Here is a 21,409-nt window from a genome sequence, read left to right on the forward strand (position 1 = left end):
ATGCTTCATTGTTCAGGACAGGTAATAAGCTGCATGGCTGTTGCGTACGGTTATATTACCGGCAGCTTTGTCGCACCGAAATACGCGATTTTGATGGGAGCGCAGCGCCAGTTTGTAAATACCGCAGGTCTGAATTAAAACGATTTCCCTGTCTGTGTACAGTACGCACCTTATATACCTCTCTGGCAGTAATGGCCCTCAGCAGCTGAGAAAAGTTAGAACCAAGAAAAAAGTCAGTCTGACATTAAGAGGTGATGCGAATTAATCACTCAGACACCTAGCGCAGGCCACTGTTATGCTTGAGGAAAGATATGCCACAACAGTAAGAGAAGACTATAAATCAAATTTAGCGAATATTTAGGTCCTTTTGTTAGCAGTTAAAGCCTGATATTACCCAGTTTGTGCACCCCAAGCATAAATCATGAAAAGCACGCTAAACCCAATTACTGCTCAAAAAGTGTCAAGAGAAATGTAGTTTTCCAGTGCAAGTCTGAAGCTACCGTATAGAAACTGGCTGATGTCTTGAACCTGAAGCAATGAATAAACTGGCCATGTCATGTTGCGTGGCATGAATCACTGTGGAAGACATCGTTTTCTTTATGCTCTTTTACAGAGCAGTTTCAGGTAATACAAATTTCACAAATTGCCAGCAAGGGTCCAGTGCTACAGAATCCACCTCGTTTGCAGCGAGTTGCAATCCCGGTAGCACTGCTAGGACAGGTACCTTGCCTTTGTAAAATACCTACCAGGAACACTCAATTCACAAGGGGCCTCGATTACAATGTTCAGCAAGAGCTTCCCTAGCACTGTCAATGCTCAAGTGCCAAGTGAGGTGGTGGTATGGGTACAAGCATCCCACTCAGTGGTGGTGCAATTAGAAAAGGCACTGCCCACCTGTAAAAAAGTTGAAACTGGCCCCTTCTATGCATTAAAAGTATACACGTGCAGTGCCCACAAACATCCTCTTCATTACCTGATTTACATTTTCATTGGGCTTCAGTACCCTTTTAGCAGTTGCCTCAAAGCAGCATGTTGGTAAAATTTCTTTTCCTCATTAGCTTTGTGGAGCATTTTCTGCTGCAATGGCATAAACAGGAAGGCAATATGCAGTTCTGCAGCAACACTTCAGACTGTGATGCAACACACGGCAAGCACTTACCGCAAAGATGAGTAGGTTACTCAGAGGAAACAATGTGGTGGCTGGGTATGGCCTTAAAGAAAAAACTGCTTTGTTTTTCTATAGAGCCAACGAAGTTGTTACTCATTTATTCATACACTTCATTAATTACTGACAAGGCGTGTCGGTAGGAATACTTTATTTGGCACGGAAGTCCTGCCCAGCGTGGGTCTAATGCAACTCTGCTTGTTGGCCAAGGTGCAGACTTGTGGGCACAATCTTGAGCCAGTAGCCTGTAACGGGGAATAGGTGTCTGGGACCAGAGAATACCGCGCCATGCAAGGTCGGCTGCTCAGTCATACAGTGTCAGTCATACACAGGTTTGGATGCCATGAAAAGAGAAAAAAGTATGCAAACTCAGAACAATAAAATGCAACTAATAAACCACTATGAGAAACCCACAAACAAATACACAAAAAAGGAATGCATATGAGAGAAAAAAAGATAAGGGCATCTCCTAACAGACTAAAGCAGCAGCCCACGCACTCCTGTAGTGGCTTTGCGTATGGACATTAGAAAAATCCTCAAAAAAGGATAAAAGGAACATTGTTCAAGAAGTGCCAGTGAAACCACACACAAGAAGAAGTCTGTACAAGGCAGAGACCAAGAATGAATGAAAATAGTCAAGACAAACAACGCAAGGGTTTCTGAAAGGCTTCTGACGCTGGCACACAGGAGGTCACAAGGTCCATATGCTAAACCCAAAACCTTAAAGGGGCGAAGACGCCAAAGTTTCGGTTGGAGTGTTCTTAGTTTCAAGCATTGCATACTCCCACCAGGCGTGTGATACATGCTCCGCGATTCAAATATGCGCATTAAATATTATTGCATTATTGATACCGAGCGATGTCGGTTTCTGAGTGCCAGGGTGCGTTGTGACGTCACTCCGGAGGAAGAGCAGCAACCCTGGTCATGTGGGCTCCAAAAGTAGTGACACAGGGACCGTTGCATCGTCTGCTCTCATACACATGCTGCGCATACCAAGGCCTTTCGAAATGCCGGCCAGTACTGCGATATGCCTTCTTTTCGAGTAGTTCAAATATTAAAACACATATTTGAAATTACAATGCAAACATGTTTCCACAAAATGCAATGACGAAAAGAAACATTTGACACAAATATTTTATTCCTCCTCATCATTTATCACATCCTAAAGCTTATTGAGCATCGCAATGAATGAGGGGAAATCATGCAGAATGGTACAATTTGTCTGAGCCACAACTCTGTTCAGGAAAAAACATGACAGCCCGGCTTTGTAAGCTGCCGAACAACAATCTTTCGGCTTTTCACTTCTTGGCCTTTTGGCGAAGATTTTAACACCGAAGCGTGGCCTTGTGGTAGAGCATCCGCCTCACATTCGGGAGGTGCTGTGTTCGATTCCCAGTGCCGCCGGGTACCCAGTGGTTCTTTAATGGGTACAAGATTTCCCCCGGCATGATGGTGCTCGGCTCATGATCTAGAATGAGATGCTTGGGAAAAGGGTCTTCTACCAAACCGTTGACTTGAAGGATCAGAGATAATTTCCGCCATCAAGCAACCCTAAATCAAATCCACCTTGTGCGGTAGAAGCCCATCTTTTTTTGTAGCGATAGCTACACTACGGTAGCATTTCGAGCCTTCAGCGTGGCGGCGCCGTCATGCTATCACATGGTGCGGAGCAGCTGCCGGCGGCGCGGCGCCGTGGCTGATCACGTCGTTAGCCACGTGGTTGGTCACGTGGCCAAGTTCCACCCGGCCAGCTGTAGCTATCGCGTCACTCGAGGTTTAAGCAAAGCTAAACCACCACCAATTTTTTTTGTAACCCGTCGTGCACACCTGCCGATGCGTGTGAACCAGCCACAACTGTAGCAAGCAAATACCGCTGCACTTTGCTCGAAGGGTGTTCGTGAGCGGAGAGTGCTATGGCACATCTCTCGTGAGGCTAGAGAAGTGAACGTTGTAAGTTCTGTAACTGGCACAAGGCGAGAGTTCTGGACTGCGGGTTTTAACCATGTGGAGTCGTTTTTGTGCCCGCATTTGACGGAAATTTTGAGGTGCAGGCTATCCTTCCCACGCGGTGCACCCCTGGAGAGCCGAGCACTAGGCAGGGGGATCGCCTGTTCCCATTGGATTAACCGGCTGGTGGACCGGAGACTGCGGGAATCGAACCCACGACCTCCCGTAGCCGAGGCGAGCACTCAAGCACGAGGCCACGGCTGCGGTTGAAATACTCTTCTTGTCACAGTTCAGACACTAAAAAGGCGTATGACGTGATGTGGCATTGTTGAGAAACATAGAATGACAAAAAATCGATGAACAGCAGCTTAAGCCAAAACAAGAGTGACAGCATTAACAAGACGACCTCTTCCACACTTCCTTGTGAAACCTCCAGCCATGGAATGCTGCCCCAGAAGCAGCATTCTTGACGGGACATGGCCCGCTTAACTCGTGTATGGGTTTCACCACACTGGAATCCCTGGCCGTAACGGACCCACAGATGCTGGCACATTTCAACTAGGAATCTGTGCAGGAATTTCAGCAGCTGTTTCCCTTCTCCCTGGACGAGAAGTGCCTGACTGATCTGGACTCTTAGGTTTCGAAGTTTGTTAAAATTATGCTCACAAGTTTTTGCTTTCTTTTAATGGTTCATAAGAGTGGTGGCCATATGTGCTGACATTACATGTGCTTTCACAGAAGAAACAAACAACTCTACTTTGACAAAATTCTGGAAAATTTCTAAACGGAACACTCTGGATGCTTTCAGGGGCTTCATACACTGCTCATTGTATCGCAAAAAAAATATTTCAGGCTTTCAAGAAGGAACCCTTGAACAAGAGGGCTGACAAAGGTTGGTTTGCTCATCAGCCTTTCCAATGAAGGCACACTCTGGCATCCCTTTTGATAGCAACAATGCCACGGGACAAGCAACAAACGACTTCCACAAAAAGTAACAGCTTTTGATGACATCGTCATCATAGGTCGAACCGCAGAGAAACTAGCCTCTATTTGTTTGTTTCTGAAATAGCCTACAAGATTGACGAGGCCTGAGAGCAAGATTTACAGATCGATTTTGATGCCACGCTAGGGTGGCGTGGCACCTCACATCAGCATACTGAAAGCGCACGAATTCTGCACATTACTATGACTACGGCTTATTCCACAGAAAATACTTTTGAACGTAACTGTGTCTATTCATATGCACTAGCTCAAATTTAATGAGGGGTGTGGCAACCTGTATATACAATGTAACTGTGTCTATTCATATGCACTAGCTCAAATTTAATGAGGGGTGTGGCAACCTGTATATACAATGCTCACTGAATTGAAGACAAGAAAAAGACGGCTAAAACAGACAGGCCGCCATGCCTAATACCCGTTAGAAGCAAAAAATGTCATGCCAATAGAACGGACCGTGTGCTGGACACTCACAGTATCGTTAAAATTCTCAGCAGACCACTGCGTTAATTTCAGTCCGTCCTTTTCCCAGACTTGGCCACTTTCTTGATGGTATTCCTCACAATTCCTCGATTTTTCCAGGTAAACGAAATTCCTCTGACAATTCTAGGTTTCTAGACACCCTTTAAAACCGTCACAGCCCTTCAAAGAAATACAGTAGAACCTTGCTGTTCTGTTCTTGGTTCGTGTAATCTGCAGTATCACAAAACGAAAAATTATGCGTGTTGTGCTATTTTTATTCACAATACAAATCCTGGATAACTTTTTGAAACGATCCCCTGGTATACATCTCCATAATTTTGCCAAATTCTGATCATACGATGCATTCAGAGACCAAGGTAAATGCCAGCCAAGCTAGTCACAATTTTTGGATGCTTTGCCCAAATGCACCTGAGCACTGCGGAGAAGATGCTGCTGCTGCTCTGCACAAAGGCAAGGAGACAAAGCATTTTAAGAGCAGCTGCGGCTCTTCCACAATGCACAAGTGTAACAGGACAAACTATCTGGAAACGCTAAGAAATAGTTGACGGACTGGACGTGACAATGAAACTTCAGCCCCATGGAAAATGAAAATATGAAAACTTGCAAGCGCCAGAAAAGGAAATTTTCAAAATTTGTGCCAGCACATTCGCAAAGGTTTTAATGAAGTGAAAGTGCCAATAAATGCCAGGGACTAGGAAATGGCGCAAAACCTGGACATAGAGACAATCACGTGCAGACCCGCAAACAAATTTTTCGTAGGTGCTAATTCAAGCTTGTTGCTAAAACATTGCTTTCATAACATCAAAAAAAGGGGGAGGAGGTCGAGACAAAAAAATAAAAGGGAAGGTGGCACAAACGTTTGCCTTAAAAATGCAAAAGGCCTTTTCTCCTACCATTTGCAGACACTATCATGTCAGGATTTCGCATTCATTCAAAGCAGTGTGCAATCACCATGAAATCAGTGTGTGGCAGACTAGACAGCAATTAAATTACTGTAATAAAATTACTTTTCAAGGTAATTTCTAATGTAATTCATTACTTTTGTGGCCTGGTAATTTAGTAATGTAATGAACTACTTTAAAGCAGCAATTTCACAGATTATTACTAATTACTAGCGATATTACTTTTGCTGCATAGCGAGTCCATGCTTCTCCTCGTGTCTGCCATGCTTTGGCCTAGCGTTTGTGGAGATGAGCATATACAAAGCAAAGAACCAGTTTATGGGAGTTTAATGTCCCAAAGCAATAGCCATAGTTAGGGATCCATAGTTAAGGGATCCATATTTAAGGGACGCCATAGTTAAGGGATCCGGGAATTTTGACCACTTAGGGTTCTTTAACGTACACTGACATCGCACAATACACGGGCCTATAGCAATTCACCTCCACCGAAATGAGACTGCCGCGGTCGGGATCAAACCAGAGTCTTTCGTGTCAGCAGCCGAGCACCATACTGTCATACATAATGAGCCACCATGGCGACTCCCAAAGCAAGAATAAATTACGGAGGGCACTTGAGACTTCTTCCATGCTTTGATGGCGAAAAACATTCACTTTTTAATTTATATTGTTTCCTTCCTTTCTAATGACACACCTACTCATTAGCTTACAGTCATACGGCAACACATACATTAAATGAATCATTACTTGTCAAGAAGCAACGCGGTTTTGTGGCCCATGGGTTGTGTGATCACCTCGCAATCTGAAGGCTCTTGGTTCAATCTCTGCACCTTTGGAAGAAATTTTTCTCTTTGCTGATGATGTCACTGGGGGTTGTGGATCACTTTTCCTGGATATCGATAATGACACTGGTTATCGATGTTAATGTGCCACTTAAGGCTTGTGCCTTAAAAGCGCGCAAGCAGTAATAGCCAGCACCCCAGGGAAGCGGTGCACGCGGACGAGAGGTGATGTGCGCGCAGGTGTCAGCACTGCCTTGGTGAAGAGTCTGCATATCAGTCACAGGACTGCTACGCGCATCCTCCTGCACTGCATACGGTCTCGCACACAAACGCACTGCATGGCCACCAGGAGAGCTCTATGACCAAGGCATGCCATATGGCACCTTCGCGCAGACGCACTGCAAGTGCTTGAGCAAGTACTTCGGCGTCGCCGCACTGACAAGAAGTCTCAACTGACACGTCTAAGAAAATTGGTCGTGAGTTGTCGGGTTTTTGTGGCCTCAGTTGAGGCCCTATTTCTAACTCAAGGGCAACAAAGGCAACAGCGTCCTAGCGATGTGCAATGTATTTCCACCAACTTGCCTCCAGAACAAATCAATTGAACCACAGAATTGGCAGCTTCTCGAGCACCTGTGCACTTCTGGGATGATGCATGGATAAGCAGTCAATGCACTCCCGCTGTTTACGCGGATGACAAATTCTTCAAAATCAGGATGGTGGGACCATATTACACATTGAACGATGTACTTCTGATTGAAGAGTGATATGACAAAGATCTCATCTACATCAGCAAATCGGCTGTTCAAATTGACTAAAGAGGGCAAAATTTCCGACGCCCATTTTCAAGCTCAGTGGCGGTGCAAACAAAAAACTCTAGAAATTTTGCACAAACTATGACCAATGCGCAACATTTCATCATTAAAACTAAGAAGTAATTTTCATTACTTAAGGCAGGTAATTGTAATGTAATTAGTTCTTGAGACCAGTCATTTGTAATGTAATTTACTTCTGTGATTTTTAGGGAAGCAATTAAATGGAATTTAATTACTTTTCAAAAGTAATTTTGCCATGTGTGCTGTGTGGTCAGCGGCTACCTAGGGAACTTCTCAGTGTCCTTAAGTTCTTACACAAACGATGACACACCACCCAGTTTCCTACATGTGACAATGTCCATTAGAAAAAGGAGTATTGTGACGAAGACGATGAAATGGCTGTGGTGCGGTACAGAGCACTCCTGCTAGGCCAACGGCCATTAAATTAAATCTCTGCCATCGTTCATCATGCCTTACTCTTTGGACGGCCACCATGTCACAATATTATGCACCACACAGCATTTGCAGTAGAGGGAATGGCCAAGAGCATTTTCCCTTTGGTTTTCTGCGTGCTAAAAGAATACAGACACATAATTTTGGTGGCATGTTTTCTTCTCTACAACGATGCAGAAAATACTACTACGCATGAATCACCATGCGATATTTGCTCAGGGCCGCTAAATAATTTATAACTGAATTTTTTCTGTCACGCTGTTTCAGCTTCAACAGCCGGACAATTGCTGTGACATCAAGGAGTGCTTTTGTGTCACGTGAGGCATGGAAAAACGCCCATATAATCGCTGCTTCATCGGTATAATTTACTGCAGTGCTGAAGCCAGCCTTCCTCAAGAGCCAGAATGACAACTAATGTAGACGCAGCGATTATATTGCTGTTTTTTCATGCCACACGTGACCTGTTGAAATTGAGACCGAAACACGAGAAAAAAATGCTATTATAAATTATTTAGTGGCTATAGGAGAATACCAGGTGGTAATTCATTTATAACAACGCCTTACGCATCATTACAAACAAAAAACACGAACCCAAAAGTTAGGTGTCTATACTCTAATTCTTTAGACCCACCATTCTGCTCACTGATCTTGCTTTGCAGTTATCCTGAGCAACTTAGCGATATCACCTGCGAATTGCAGATTACTAAGGTGTTCTCCATTAACTCTTATCCCCACCTGTTCCCAATCCAGGCCTCGGAATAGAGCAGGTATTCCTAAATACCTGTTTACAGGAGGTATTTTGTTGCAGAGGAGGCTTAATTAAGGAGACTCATTTTTTTGCATGATTGGTGATGTATTACACACTGCAGCCAAGACTTCTTTAGCACAGTTTGGTATTGACACTGTTGCTTCCATCATTGGCAGAACACCATCCAATGAAAGTAACGCCTACATGGAAGCTGAAGACAGCTAAACCTGTACAGTTGGAAAAACTGCATGCGTGCTAGACACTTGCTTGTTCACTCAAATACGGCCTAATAGAGCAGCGGGGACACGAGGACCTGGCTTACATGCCTTTGAGGCTGCACTAGTAGCTATGTAGTTAAAAGGTTTCACCTGTGCATTCTTTGAAATGCCTCAGGTATCATCTCTTACCAGGTCAACGGATATACTCAGGCTGCTTTCAGTTTGGGCATATTGTTACGTGGCGACCAGCCAAATAATAAGCGGCGATGAACGATGGCAGTGAGCTGATTTTAATGGCCGCTCGTCTATAGCGCGACCTTTCTGTTCCCGCACCACTGCCAGCTTCGTCGTTTTCGTGACACTACCCAAGGTTGCCGAGTGATCGTCCCAATAGTGAATAGCAGAAGACACTGATGGAGAGACGCGCTCAGAGGACGGTAGAGCAGAAATGGCATGGGGGGAAGTGCTGGCTGCCATGATGAAAAATATGTGTGAATGAATCCTGGTTGACGAAGCTTCCGGGTCACAGGTCGCCAGGAGCCGACGGCCGAAGCCCTTGAATTGCACTGAACTGCATGGGCAGGGGGGCGGTGTCCTCATGTGTGGGCAGCGTCTAGGGCTGCAGCAGGGTTGTCATGTCAACGTGTCTTGTGGTCAGGGTGAGGGACAAGGCTGGAGTGAGCGGCGAGGTCGGTACAGGTTCAGCGGGCTGGGGCACAGCCGAGCGAGGCGAACCAGGTGCACACGGCCGGCGATAACGGCAGCCGGAGGACTCCGAAGCTCCAGGACCAGGATGGGGATGGTTCCCCCGCATCTCACACCAAATGTTACGTGCCGACCAGCCGCATAATAAGCGGCGATGAATGATGGCAGTGAGATGATTTTAATGGTCGCTCGCCTATAACGCGACCTTTCCGTTCCCGCACCACTGCCAGCTTCGTCGTCTTCGTGACAATATTGCTGCTTTGCACACAGTTTTTCCGCAGTGCCACGAGGTACGCCTTAACGAGGTTTTACTGTACCTGTGAGTACTAAGGTTGCTGAATTTGATGCGTCTCAATGTGAAATCTGAACCGATTCATACACCTCCTGAAGTAAGGCCCATGAGCCAACTATAAAATTGAAGTTCTGATCTATTGCTATGCGATGCGTTCAGAACAGATAATTTGACCACAGTGGCAACACAGGCATCAAAGGTTGCCTCCAAACTGTAGCTCTCCACCATTCGTGGCATGTTTTCCACTGCTCTACTACTGTCTTTTTCCAGTGGCCCACTCATAACTCACCTCAATTCTGACTGCAGGGCCAATCCAGCAAACAAGTCTTACGCAGTGCTGTTCGGATGGACCTTACAGCCATGCCATTGCTCTAATTACACCACACCACTTTCGCTCGGCCCTATGGCGACATTCCTAACACAGGTGGGGGAAGGAGGAAGTTGGAGCACCACGAAAGCCAATGTACAACAAAGACATAGTGCAGTGGCCTCGCTCAAAGCTCATGCCCAAGCTGACAGCTCACCAGCCACACACATCAAAACATATTTTTAATTACACATGCCAACAATGCCATATCTATTAAAGGGACAATGCAATAAATTAATTGAGATTACGTGAAACAGACGAGAGATAGGCATTTCATCACTCGTCACCCCAACGCAAGAATTTAAATTTTAAGCTAGCATCAATAACAACAAAGATATAGACAATTAAAAATTATGCTCCTCCTCTCCCCCCTCAACTCTTACACGTGGGGCACCAGACAAAAATAAAGAAAACAGCTATGGGACTGGGCCCCGCCCATGATTACGTCATCAACTTACGTTCCTTTTGCAGCTTCCGGTTGTCGCTCCTAGCACCCCAGCAGCAGCGTCGGCGCGATTGCGGCGCGCGTCGGGTTTCTTTGCTTGTCGTCTGTTGTAGTTAGGAGTAATGGACCCGGACCTCGAGGCGCAACTGCTCGCTCTTAACGGCCGCGATGGGCATCGAGCCCTATGCGTTCACGCCGTACCGGCTGAACGCCAGCGACGACAGGTGCGACTCGGCGAGCCACTGCGAGTGGCTCCGGAACTCCCGACAGAAGGAGGCGGCAGAGGAAAATTGAAACCATAAGTGCAAAGGCAATGCCCTGGCTCGCGCTTGCCCGAGAGGGTCGCGCGGCGGCACGAGCAGGCGATTTTTAGGGCTACCGGAAGTGTGCCCGCGACGTCATGGCTCCAGCGAATGACAGCGTGTGGTAGCCTGCTGACGTCATGGGTATAGTGACGTCTTTTTTCACGATTTTAGTTTCAAAATTGGTCACTACGAGCACACCAATCAGCCCGCAAATTTTAAAAAACACTGTTTTTAAAAATTCATAATAAATTGCCAGCTCAGTTCCCAAGACTCATACTTGGTGTGAATGCTTCTTAGCATCATTTCTAAGCATTGAAAACATTTACAAGCGACTTTTTATTCATTGCATAGTCCCTTTAAGATATGGAAGATGGTGTTTGTTAAGCCATCTATGCTCTAATCAATCCAAAATTCTTACCACTGTCAAGTAGATGACCTCGGTTCTCTTCGGCAATACATCCAGCTCATTACTGTTCACAGCTACGGTAAATTGTCATTTTGACCTCTCAGATTTTCTCACCAAGAGGCACAAGGGCAATTGGTTAACTGTCTGGTTCTTGGGACAAAGTGCCATTAAGCAATCACTACAAGCTCTGGGCAAACGCTCCCTGAAGGGGCCACCGGAAATCTTGCACCAAAGCTGCAAATTCTACTGTTTGAAAGGGCACTACGTTTTTTATTTATTTGTACCTCAAAGGCCCACAAGGGAATATGACATGAGGGGTGGGCTGACATGTATTAAAACCTCCTGCCGCAGAATTTTTCAGGAAAGGCAAACTGAAGAGCTAAACTATTTATTTACATCCTTGAGTTTTCCTCCCGTAATTCCTACTGCACTAGAAGCCGTGTGTTGGTGCTTGAATCTGAATGCCACACGCCCATATGCATGCACCGCACATCCTTTACCAGCATAGCACCACGTAAGATTATGTCAATGCCTCACTTGGGGGCAAAAGGTGCAAGGACACAGAACAGTAGGAACAAAACAAAACACCAATGTTGTGTGAGTCACTCCTGTGCTGTCTTTTGGGCTGCATGTCTCAACGTGAACAACCCCCTCCCCATTTTCCTAAAAAAGTGAAACTACAACAAACATCTACTCCTTACTTGTGAAAACAAAACGACAAACATAGAAAGAAAAACATAAACATGTCTCGTCCTTGTCTTTCCATGTATTCTTCAATTATAGGAACTACTTCCTCGTTCAGCTACCTGTCCTACCAACATTCGTCTGTGGCTGCTTGCCTATGCTTGCCTCTAGGGGCACAAACGTCACCAGTTTCATAGCAGGAGGCCCACTTTCAAAATTATAATTTGCTAGATCCGTGACAGCCTAGTTGCTTTGTTCACTATACAGGCAGGCTTTGTTCATTTGGGGTCTGCAGGTGAAAGCTGTTGTCTTAATAGTGAATGTTTCCACGTTTCCTTTTTGTTTCCTATTTTTATGTAATGACTAGGACAAAAACTGTCGCCCACGCAATGCAAAGGAAATAGCCACATAATCATAAGGTCTCTTCCGTTTGGCTGCACTTTCTGCACTAGTTCTAGAAGTGCAGCATGAGTTCTAGGCTGGCTTGCACTCGCCGAAATGGAAGCGCAGCTGCGGTGCAGCAATATGGCTGTGCCCATGTGTAGGTCGAATAAGCGGAGAAGGTATGGCACTAGTTATTTAATGAAATGATGACAGTTCTTTGTTGAAAGGTTTATGGTTTGTGGGGGTTTAACGTCCCAAAGTGCCTCACGCTATGAGGGATGCCATAGTGAAGGGCTCTGGAAATTTCGACCACCTGGGGTTCTTTACCATGCACTGAAATCACAGTACACGGGCCTCTAGAATTTCGCCTCCATCGAAATTCGGCCGCCGCGGCAAGCATCGAACCCGCGTCTTTCGGGTCACGGGCTGCGTACGAACCACGAAATAGTGGCCAGCAAGTTGATTCTGAACACGTCTCAAGTTAGGAAAATGTGAGGGGAAGTGGACGAGACGCGTCCGACGTATCAGTTTTCTTTAAAACATCATGAATAAGCGTGCTTCCTTAACATCTGTCTTAGATGGTTGCAATACCGATATTTTAGTGCTTACTGAAACGTGGCTGCATTCACAGGTTCGCGATCATGAGATTTTTCAAACTGCTCACCGTTTTTCACTGTTTCGTTGTGACCCAACAAAGCGACAGGGTGGTGGCGCGCTCTTAGCCATTTCGAAAGATTTCCCATCCCAATGTATTCACGTCTCTACCGACCTAGAAACAGTCTGGGCCGTCGTTGAACTAAACCATAAGAAGATAATCATTGGTGTTTGTTACCGCTCCCCATATAATCCATCTACCTTCGTAAATGAGGCACATGATGTCATTAACATCGTTACAAACCGTTATCCCACATTACCTTTATTTCTGCTTGGCGATTTTAATCTACCGAATGTAGTATGGAGCACTGAATCTCCAACTTTACAGCCTTTTTTGTAATTAACAACTGATTTCTTAGATATGTGCTCTGTTTTCTCGTTTTCACAACTTGTTACGAAACCTACAAGGATTATGGAATCCGTTGCAAACACACTTGACCTTGCATTAACATCACGGCCTGATCTTGTTTCCGACATCATGTACTTACCCGGCTTAAGCGACCACTCGGCACTTTCATTCAGCTCGAATATTTTGTGACCAAAAGCCGTTTAAAAATTCAAACCGTTCCAAAATTACGCAAAAGCAAATATTAAAGCCATTAACTCTGAATTATCCACCTTTCTTGACGTATTTTTGACAGACTTTGACCGTCGTAGTGTTCAGTCCAACTGGGATATGCTTGCTTCTAAAATTGCTGAACTTACAAACAAATACATCCCCCTTTGCACGCTCGCATCAAAACATAACGCTCCGTGGTACATCTGTCTCAAGCGCTTGTCTAATAAAAAAAAGCGTCTCTATAAATCAGCCAAAGGTTCTTCTGACATAACGCGGTGGGCTAGACACAAACTGGTAGCCCACGAGTATGTGACCGCACTTAAACAAGCCAAGGATAACCTTCTTCTTAACACCTTGCCATCCACGCTTAAAACCAGCATCAAAAAATTCTGGCGTGTCATTAACCCCAAAGCTGATGACATGATAACCCTGAATGACAGCTCTTCAAATGTTACTCCAATTAACGAATGTGCGTCCGTATTTAACGAAGCTTTCCTGCGCAACTTTTTGCCAACCACCAATATTACTCTCCAATCCACGGACGTCAACGATTACCCAGCAATGTTTCCCATAACCATTGAAGCAGCAGGCGTTGAATCAATTATTTCATCTCTCTCTAAAACCATCTTCCGCTCCTGGACACGATTTCATCAATGTGAAATTTTTGAAAACCACGAGCAGTTATTCTTCAATTGTTTTAACAATAATTTTCCAGCAGTCGCTCGAAAAAGGTTCCTTGCCTGCTGAATGGAAGGTCGGGAAGGTGATCTCACTCCATAAATCAGGTGATAAGCATTGTCCTTATAATTGCCGTCCTATTTCGCTCACTTGCACTCCATGTAAAATTCTAGAACATGTACTTGCCTCAAATCTTGCTAGCTTTCTCGAAACTAATTCATTTTTTTCATCATCGCAACATGGTTTCTGCAAGACATATTCATGTGAAACACAACTAGTATCATTAATGCATAAGCTGAACATCATTCATGACAACTCTTCACTTGCCGACTGTATATTTTTAGATTTTTCGAAAGCGTTTGATAAAGTATGCCATAATCTTCTAATGTTTAAGTTGAATCGACTTAACATCGATCCCAAACTGCTTGCTTGACTCGAGTGCTTTCTTTTTAACCGTTCAAAATTTGTTTATGCTAATGACTCTACTTCGCAGCCTAGTAGAGTACATTCTGGCGTACCTCAAGGGTCTGTACTTGGTCCTCTTCTTTTTTAATTTTCATTAATGATCTACCCTATTGTGTTTCCTCTAATATTCACTTATTCTCAGATGATTGCATGATCTTCAGTGAAATAATAAGTGACAATGACATATCTTCTCTTCAAGGAGACCTTAGCGCTATCTCTATTTGGTGCCAATCATGGTCGCTGGAATTAAACATTAAAAAATGTAAATTTCTACGTGTGTCAACAACTTCTAGTCAGCTACCTTCCTACCACGGTAATAATGTCCCTCTAGATCCTGTTTCATCTTACAAGTACCTTGGTGTTCATATTACTAGCAACCTCACTTGGTCCATTCACATTTCTTTCGTAATTAATAATGCTAATCGCATGCTGGAATATCTAAAACGTAATTTCTCTAAGGCACCTTCTTCCTTAAAACTATTGTTATATAAGTCACTGATCCGCTCAAAGCTCGAGTATGTTGCAGCAGTTTGGGATCCCTTTCAACAAAACCTAACTCACTCATTAGAAATGGTACAAAACAATTCCGCTCGTTTTATTCTTTGCAATTATAACCAAACTGCAAGCATTTGTGCAATGAAACTAAATCTTAGCTTGCCATCGTTAGCATCTCGTTGTAAAGACCTTAGGCTTTCACTTTTTCACCGGATATTTCATCATCCCTCCCTTCGCGACGAACTGATCTCCCCTCCCCAATACATTTCATCAAGGTTAGATCACAGTAACAAAGTCAGAATTCCATCATGCAAAACCAATGCCATGTTTCAGTCATTCTTCCCACACACAGCAATTGAGTGCAATGACGTTCCCGCATCAACCGCTACCATTGCTGACAACAAACACTTCAAGACCGCATTAGAGAACACTGTACAGTGAAAGCTCGTTAATTCGAACCTCGATAATTCGAATTTTCGGATAATTCGAACTACACTACTTGGTCCGGCCAAGCTCCATAGAGATTTGTGTGTAAAAAAGCCTATTAATTTGAAAGCGAGTTGGTTCTGCTAAGGATAATTTGAACTACGTGCCGCCACGTCTGGGCGGCTCGGCACACAGCACGTGGCCAAAAAAAAAAGCACCTCTGCATAGCTAAAGGCTGCGCACGTCCTAAATGGGGTCAGAAGATGGAACCAGATAAAACTGTGGAAGAGTGGGTAAAGCCTAAATGGCGCCATCACCGGTGCAGCGGCCGGCGGCGCCGGAGGGTAGGGGTTAGCGGCCGCGGTGGCGGCTGCCTACCCTCTTTTCCGCGCAGCCTCCGAAACTCGCAACTAAATACTCGTTAATTTTTTAAAATTTTTTAAAATTGGTTTTTGGGGAAAGGAAATGGCGCAATATCAGTCTCATATCATTGGACACTTGAACCACGCCGTAAGGGAAGGGATAAAGGAGGGAGTGAAAGAAGAAAGGAAGAAATAGGTGCCGTAGTGGAAAATTACACATATTTTTAGCGCAACCACGACAGGGACACAGAGAACAGAGACAAATACGAGCGCTAACTTGCAACTGATTTATTGAGGGAACCACGACGGCATATATAAAACCACAGGCCTGCGCAGGCGCAGCCTAACAAGACACTTGGAAATTGCCAAGGGAAAAGTCATCGCACTAGACGAGATAGGAAATTGACTTCAGCGTTATACAAGGCAACTGAAGTGTCACTCACGCAATCTGATCCAGATTTCCTTATAAAAAATGTCTCCAAGGTTTCACGAGCGGCTTTTTGCTTACTTCTGCCAAGGACTGACACGCAACGGAAACGTGGTTCACAAGCTCTGCAAGCAATGCAGTGGTCAACAAGATTCGTGCGCTCCCTATTAGCCAGGTCTTTTATGCTCCCCGAGTCGGTCATTAACGCATCGCCCCGTCTGGCCGATGTACACTTTGCCACAAGACAGGGGAATCTTACAAACAACGTTCATGGCGCACTTAACAAAACGTTTTTCGTGGTTCTTTTGACAGCCCCCTTTTTTGTCTTCGCATGTGATGCGGCTGCAAAGTTGCGCGAGTTTCCTGGGTGCTGAAAAAACCACCGGCACGTCAAACCGATTTTCCACCTTTTTTAAGTTGTGGGTGATCTTGTGGATGTAGGGAACCACTTCCGGTTCCCGTTCACTCTTCAGGGGCTTCGTGCGCGTTCCGGGCTTCATTTTCTTCAGCAACGTTTCCGCCGCCGACGCCAAGACCGACCCAGGGTAGCCAGCTGAAAACAGCCTACCCAATTGATGATCGAAACTTGCTTGCATCTCAAGAACACACGATCTCCGCAGCGCGGATTCCAGGCATAGAGTTACCATGCCTCTCTTAACTAATTTAGAATGGGCAGAACTGTATAGCAAGAGCTCTTTTTGTGCCCAAGGGGAATACGCCCAGCAAACATGCCCCTCCTTGAGTATTAACCGTAGGTCTAAGAACTGAAGAATGCCTTCCTGCGGAAGCTCATAAGTAAAAGTTAGTCCTTTTCCCAGAAGTTTAAAATCATCGAGAACAGACATCTGTGTTTGCTCATTTGAAATGGAACATTGCTTGTTTAATGCAATTAAAAAGTCGTCGATATAACGAAAAACTTTAAGGACTTTGTCACTGTTAAAATGATTAAAACGATCGTGTAACAGCGATCAATGTATGATAAAAAGATGTTGCACAAAACCGGTGCAATGCATGAACCTATACAGATACCTTTCTTTTGCAGATAAAACTGGTCGTCAAATTTGATAAAAGTGCAACAAAGACAAAACTCTAAAAGGGTTAAAAAGTTATCCATTGTCATGCCTGCTGCATTCTGGAAAGCAACAACACCATTTTCATCTATGCAGTCTTTGACGGCAGCGAAGAGTTCAGGATGAGGCACAGCATAAAAGAGCTCTACCACATCGATAGAGAACGCATAATCTACATCACTATGATCTTGAAAAAAAACGAACAATGTCAGTTGAATTCTTTACCAAGAAGGGGTCACTTATATCGAGGACATTCAAAACATTTAAAAGAAATTTACTAACACAGTGCTGCCATGTGCCACCTTCGTTCACAATGGTACGAAACGGAGTATCCTATTTGTGAGTCTTAACACTGAAGAAAACATTCAATGCCCCACTTTCACTAACAGTAATATGTCTTGCAAGCCTCTGAAGATCTAAACGCTTGCACAACTCGATTGCTTTAGTCTTAATTCTAGTTTGCCCCCTTTTCACACGAGTGAAGTTCTTGTTAACGGCCAATGTAGCTTTTTCATTGTACATGGTCCTTGGCAAGGTCACAAATCCTCCCATCTTATCTGCCTGCAACAGACAGAGATCATTTTGCTTGAAGAATTTCACCACTTCCTGCAAACGAACCTCTGCCCGATTAGGTCCAGTCACTTTTACATTCTTGGCAAAACATTCTAGACCTTCCAAGAGACACCGTTCCTGGCCTTCCTGAGGAGCCGTAGTGGAGGGCTCCGGAATAATTTTCGACCACCTGGGGATCTTTAACGTGCACTGACATCGCACAGCACACGGGCGCCTTACCGTTTTGCCTCCATCGAAACGCAGCCGCCGCGGTCGGGTTTAATTCGAGCCCTTAATTCGGAAATACGGATAAGTACTGTCTGCGCGGTCCCGGCCAACGCCCATGAAAGTCTATGACTTCGGACGGGCGCTACAAATTATCTGCGAAAAACTCGCGAAAGTCGCCAACGGACGCACGCGGTCAGCCGCGATCATGACGCCGGCTTTTAGCATCGTTTGCTGCTATCGCACATTCCAATGACTGAGTGGCAGTAGATGGCGTCCGCCCCATTCACCCATGGCACGACAAGGCGAACGTAATGAAAACGAGGCTTGCACGACCGTCTGTTCTCCACCAGGTAGTTACACGCAGTGACCGAACGTGCATGTTTTTATGCGAAGCATACTAGCCCCACAAACGAGCTCTTCCTTGCTGCGCCGCGCGCGGCCGCGTAGCTACCACTTGACCTACATCGGCGCACCACGTGATATGACAACACAACAGCTGTGAAAGCTGGGGCTCAACTCGTGCGCTCGCTTGCGGACGCGCAGCCTCCGCCGGCGGCCTAACTCCCGCTCCTACCGCTAGGAGATACTGACGTCACGCAATTGTATAAAAGGCGACGCACTCGTTGAGTCAGTTGAGCAGCGAGATGTCGGCCAGGGAGAGGGCGGCTCGCCAGACCGCAAAGCGCAAGTTACAAAGAGCAACGGAAACGGGAGAAGAACGAGAAGTACGGCTTGCCAAGCGACGTATGCTTCGCATCCTAGGCTTAACCATAAGCTAAGCCAGGCCATTTTTTATTGCTCCATCATGAACTAATCACGCGCACAACCTGGACACATTTCTTACTGTGTAAATAGTTTGAGTGTATTACCTCTTCCCCTATCCTCTCTTCCTGTCCCTTCACCTCTTTCATTTCATTTCTCCATTCTGCCTGCTATCCTTTATTTCCGCTGCCCCAGCTCAGGTGCTTCAGTATCGATGGCAGATGCCGGGGCTACCAACTCTCTTTTCCTTCCTTTTTATGATTATTTTAATAAAAAACCACTTACTACTACTAGTACAACCGGACAAGCGCTGGCACTCTGCCAAGTTCGCTCCCCCCCCCCCATCCCACCCCCTAATAGAGCTAATGTCAAAAGGTAAACACACCGTGATGTTACCCTGCGCATCTTGGCGCACTGCCAAGAAATGCGTTGTGGACCGATGGGTGCGAAACAGAGGGACAGATTTTTTTTCCTTCAAATTCTTAGGCCAAAATCGGGGGTTGGTGTGTTCATTATGCGAGTGGGTTTGTTACGCGAGTAAGTACGGTACATGTACCGTAATGCAAATGGTTCTTGTCAGTTTTTTCAAGGTCATTCGATAATTCGAACATCGGATAATTCAAACTTTTTTCCCGGTCCTGTGAAGTTTGAATTAACGAGCTTTTACTGTATAAGTAGGAGCATCTGATTCTTTTATTCTTTTTACTTGTTGTACTGCCATTTTTTTTTCACTCTATTGCTGCAATGTATGTTCTGCCTTATACTGTATAACATTGTATAAGTTGGCCATCTGAAACTCTTCGTTGCACTATCAAAATCTCTTTTTTTTTCACCGTATTGATGCACTGTATGTACTATATTATATTCTAATAATCAGCACATCAATAACCCATTAGATAATATTGTATGACTAGGAGCCATCATTTCTGTATTACTAATTTCTTTGCTGCTTTATATGTTGTTTATTTTTATTTTTTGTAACCACCCCCCTCTGTAATGCCTCTGGCCCTGAGGGTAAACGAAATAAATAAACAACAGCAGGACACAACTGTAAAGTGCAGCATTAAGTCAACACTCTACAGACTTTCTCAGCCGCGGGGCCACAAAAAATCGGACCGCGTACAAAACTCATCGCACAAACGGTTAGTTCAACTCACGACCGGCTTTATTAGTAATAAAGCCGGTCGTGGTTCAACTGGACTGTTGTCAAAAGTTTCCCGCCTTTTTTCGGGAGCACGCAAAAGCTGGTAATTATGCGCGTTTTACATGACCGTGAGTTACATTGCGCTGGGTTGAGAAAGATATAAAAACACGCTCAGCGCATGCTCTTTTCTGTAGACCTGCACAGAGCTTTTGAGCAAAACTTACAATAAAGCAGATGAGTCTTTCCTTCCGGGCGTTTGGGTCCACTGCCGCACAAGCGGGCTCAGTGCTAGTCCTGGGTTATCTGCAAACACAAAATATTCGGGCGCAGGAAAGTTGACAACGGAATGCCAAGTGTCAGATAATAGGCAATCACTCAGTATGTGCATACCAAAAGATAGAAAAAAAGAAAGAACAAATTACTAACGTGCAACACGATCGCACGCTCGTTCCGCGAACCGGCCATAGTGCTACTGAGAGCAACGCTCGGCTCGGCTCAAACATGGCTCAAACCACAGAGTTGCTTGCTATTAACTAGAGGGAAAGCTGGCGGTGCTGCACCTGTACCACCATTAGGGTGCCTCGATGCCAGCGCCGCCGTTCCCGTGTAAAGACAACTTAAGCGACGCCGCCATATTGAACCACAACTGGCCTCTCCCATGGACCGCGAAACGCTCGACTGGTAGCCCAGTGTAGCTCTCGCTGCAAGAGGCCGTTCAAGTTAAAACACTTTGAAGCGCGCCGAGAGCATGAACGGCGCTGTTACAAACGCTAGCGCCGCTGATCCCGTGTGATTCAATATGGCGGCGTCGCTTAAGTTGTCTCCACCCGGGAGCGGCGGCGCTGGCATTGAGGCACTCTAACCACCATGGGCGCGCAAAGCATCATGGGGCGATGAGCTACTTGGTGCTCATCGCCCCATTCATTCATTCATTCATTCATTCATTCATTCATTCATTCATTTTTTTTCAGGAACATAGAGTGACGTTACTAGGATGTCCCATTCCGTATCCACGGTGCGCTCCATGCACAGACGACTTCAGCACAAAAGTATTGTGCAAAAACCATAGTAGCGAAAACGCAACAGCACACGACACCAATAAAAGGTTTTTGTTTCCCGAAATGTGTAGGAGAAACCTTCTAAAATGTTGAAGCGACATTTTTTTCAAAAACATTTTTTTAATGTGCGCCTGTTAAGCACAAAATATTGGCTTTTGTGGTCTGCAGTGCTTGGCATATAGGAGAGCAAGCCATCGCTTATTGTGAGCAAAATTTGCATTTACATGCTTTTCTGCTCGTTTTTTACAATTTATAGACAGAATATTGAATGATATGACATTCTTGATTATTGTACAACGCTTGTTTTTCATTATTTTTTGGGCAAAAGTTGTAGTTCTGCAGTCGGTAGCTCTCCGCCTTTAGAGCGCCCATGGTGGTACAGGTGCTCTCGAGGAAGCTCCATGCAAACTCCCATAGGCGAGGCGCCAGATTTCC

At 45.1% G+C, this 21,409-nt stretch overlaps 1 long non-coding RNA gene across 1 annotated transcript in view; it reads right to left on the reverse strand.

Moving 5' to 3' along the window:
* Nucleotides 1-1,083: 1,083 nt before the first annotated feature.
* LOC144132297 (uncharacterized) overlaps nucleotides 1,084-21,409 on the reverse strand; it is an 86,701-nt gene continuing 66,375 nt past the window's right edge. Inside the window, exons 2-3 of the long non-coding RNA XR_013314764.1 lie at nucleotides 20,141-20,219; nucleotides 1,084-1,465 (exon numbers count right to left, since the gene is read on the reverse strand). This is a non-coding gene — a long non-coding RNA (uncharacterized LOC144132297). The remainder of the gene's footprint in view (nucleotides 1,466-20,140; nucleotides 20,220-21,409) is intronic.

This window comes from Amblyomma americanum, chromosome 5, assembly GCF_052857255.1.
Source record: "Amblyomma americanum isolate KBUSLIRL-KWMA chromosome 5, ASM5285725v1, whole genome shotgun sequence".
In the NCBI taxonomy this organism is placed as follows: Eukaryota; Metazoa; Arthropoda; class Arachnida; order Ixodida; family Ixodidae; genus Amblyomma; species Amblyomma americanum.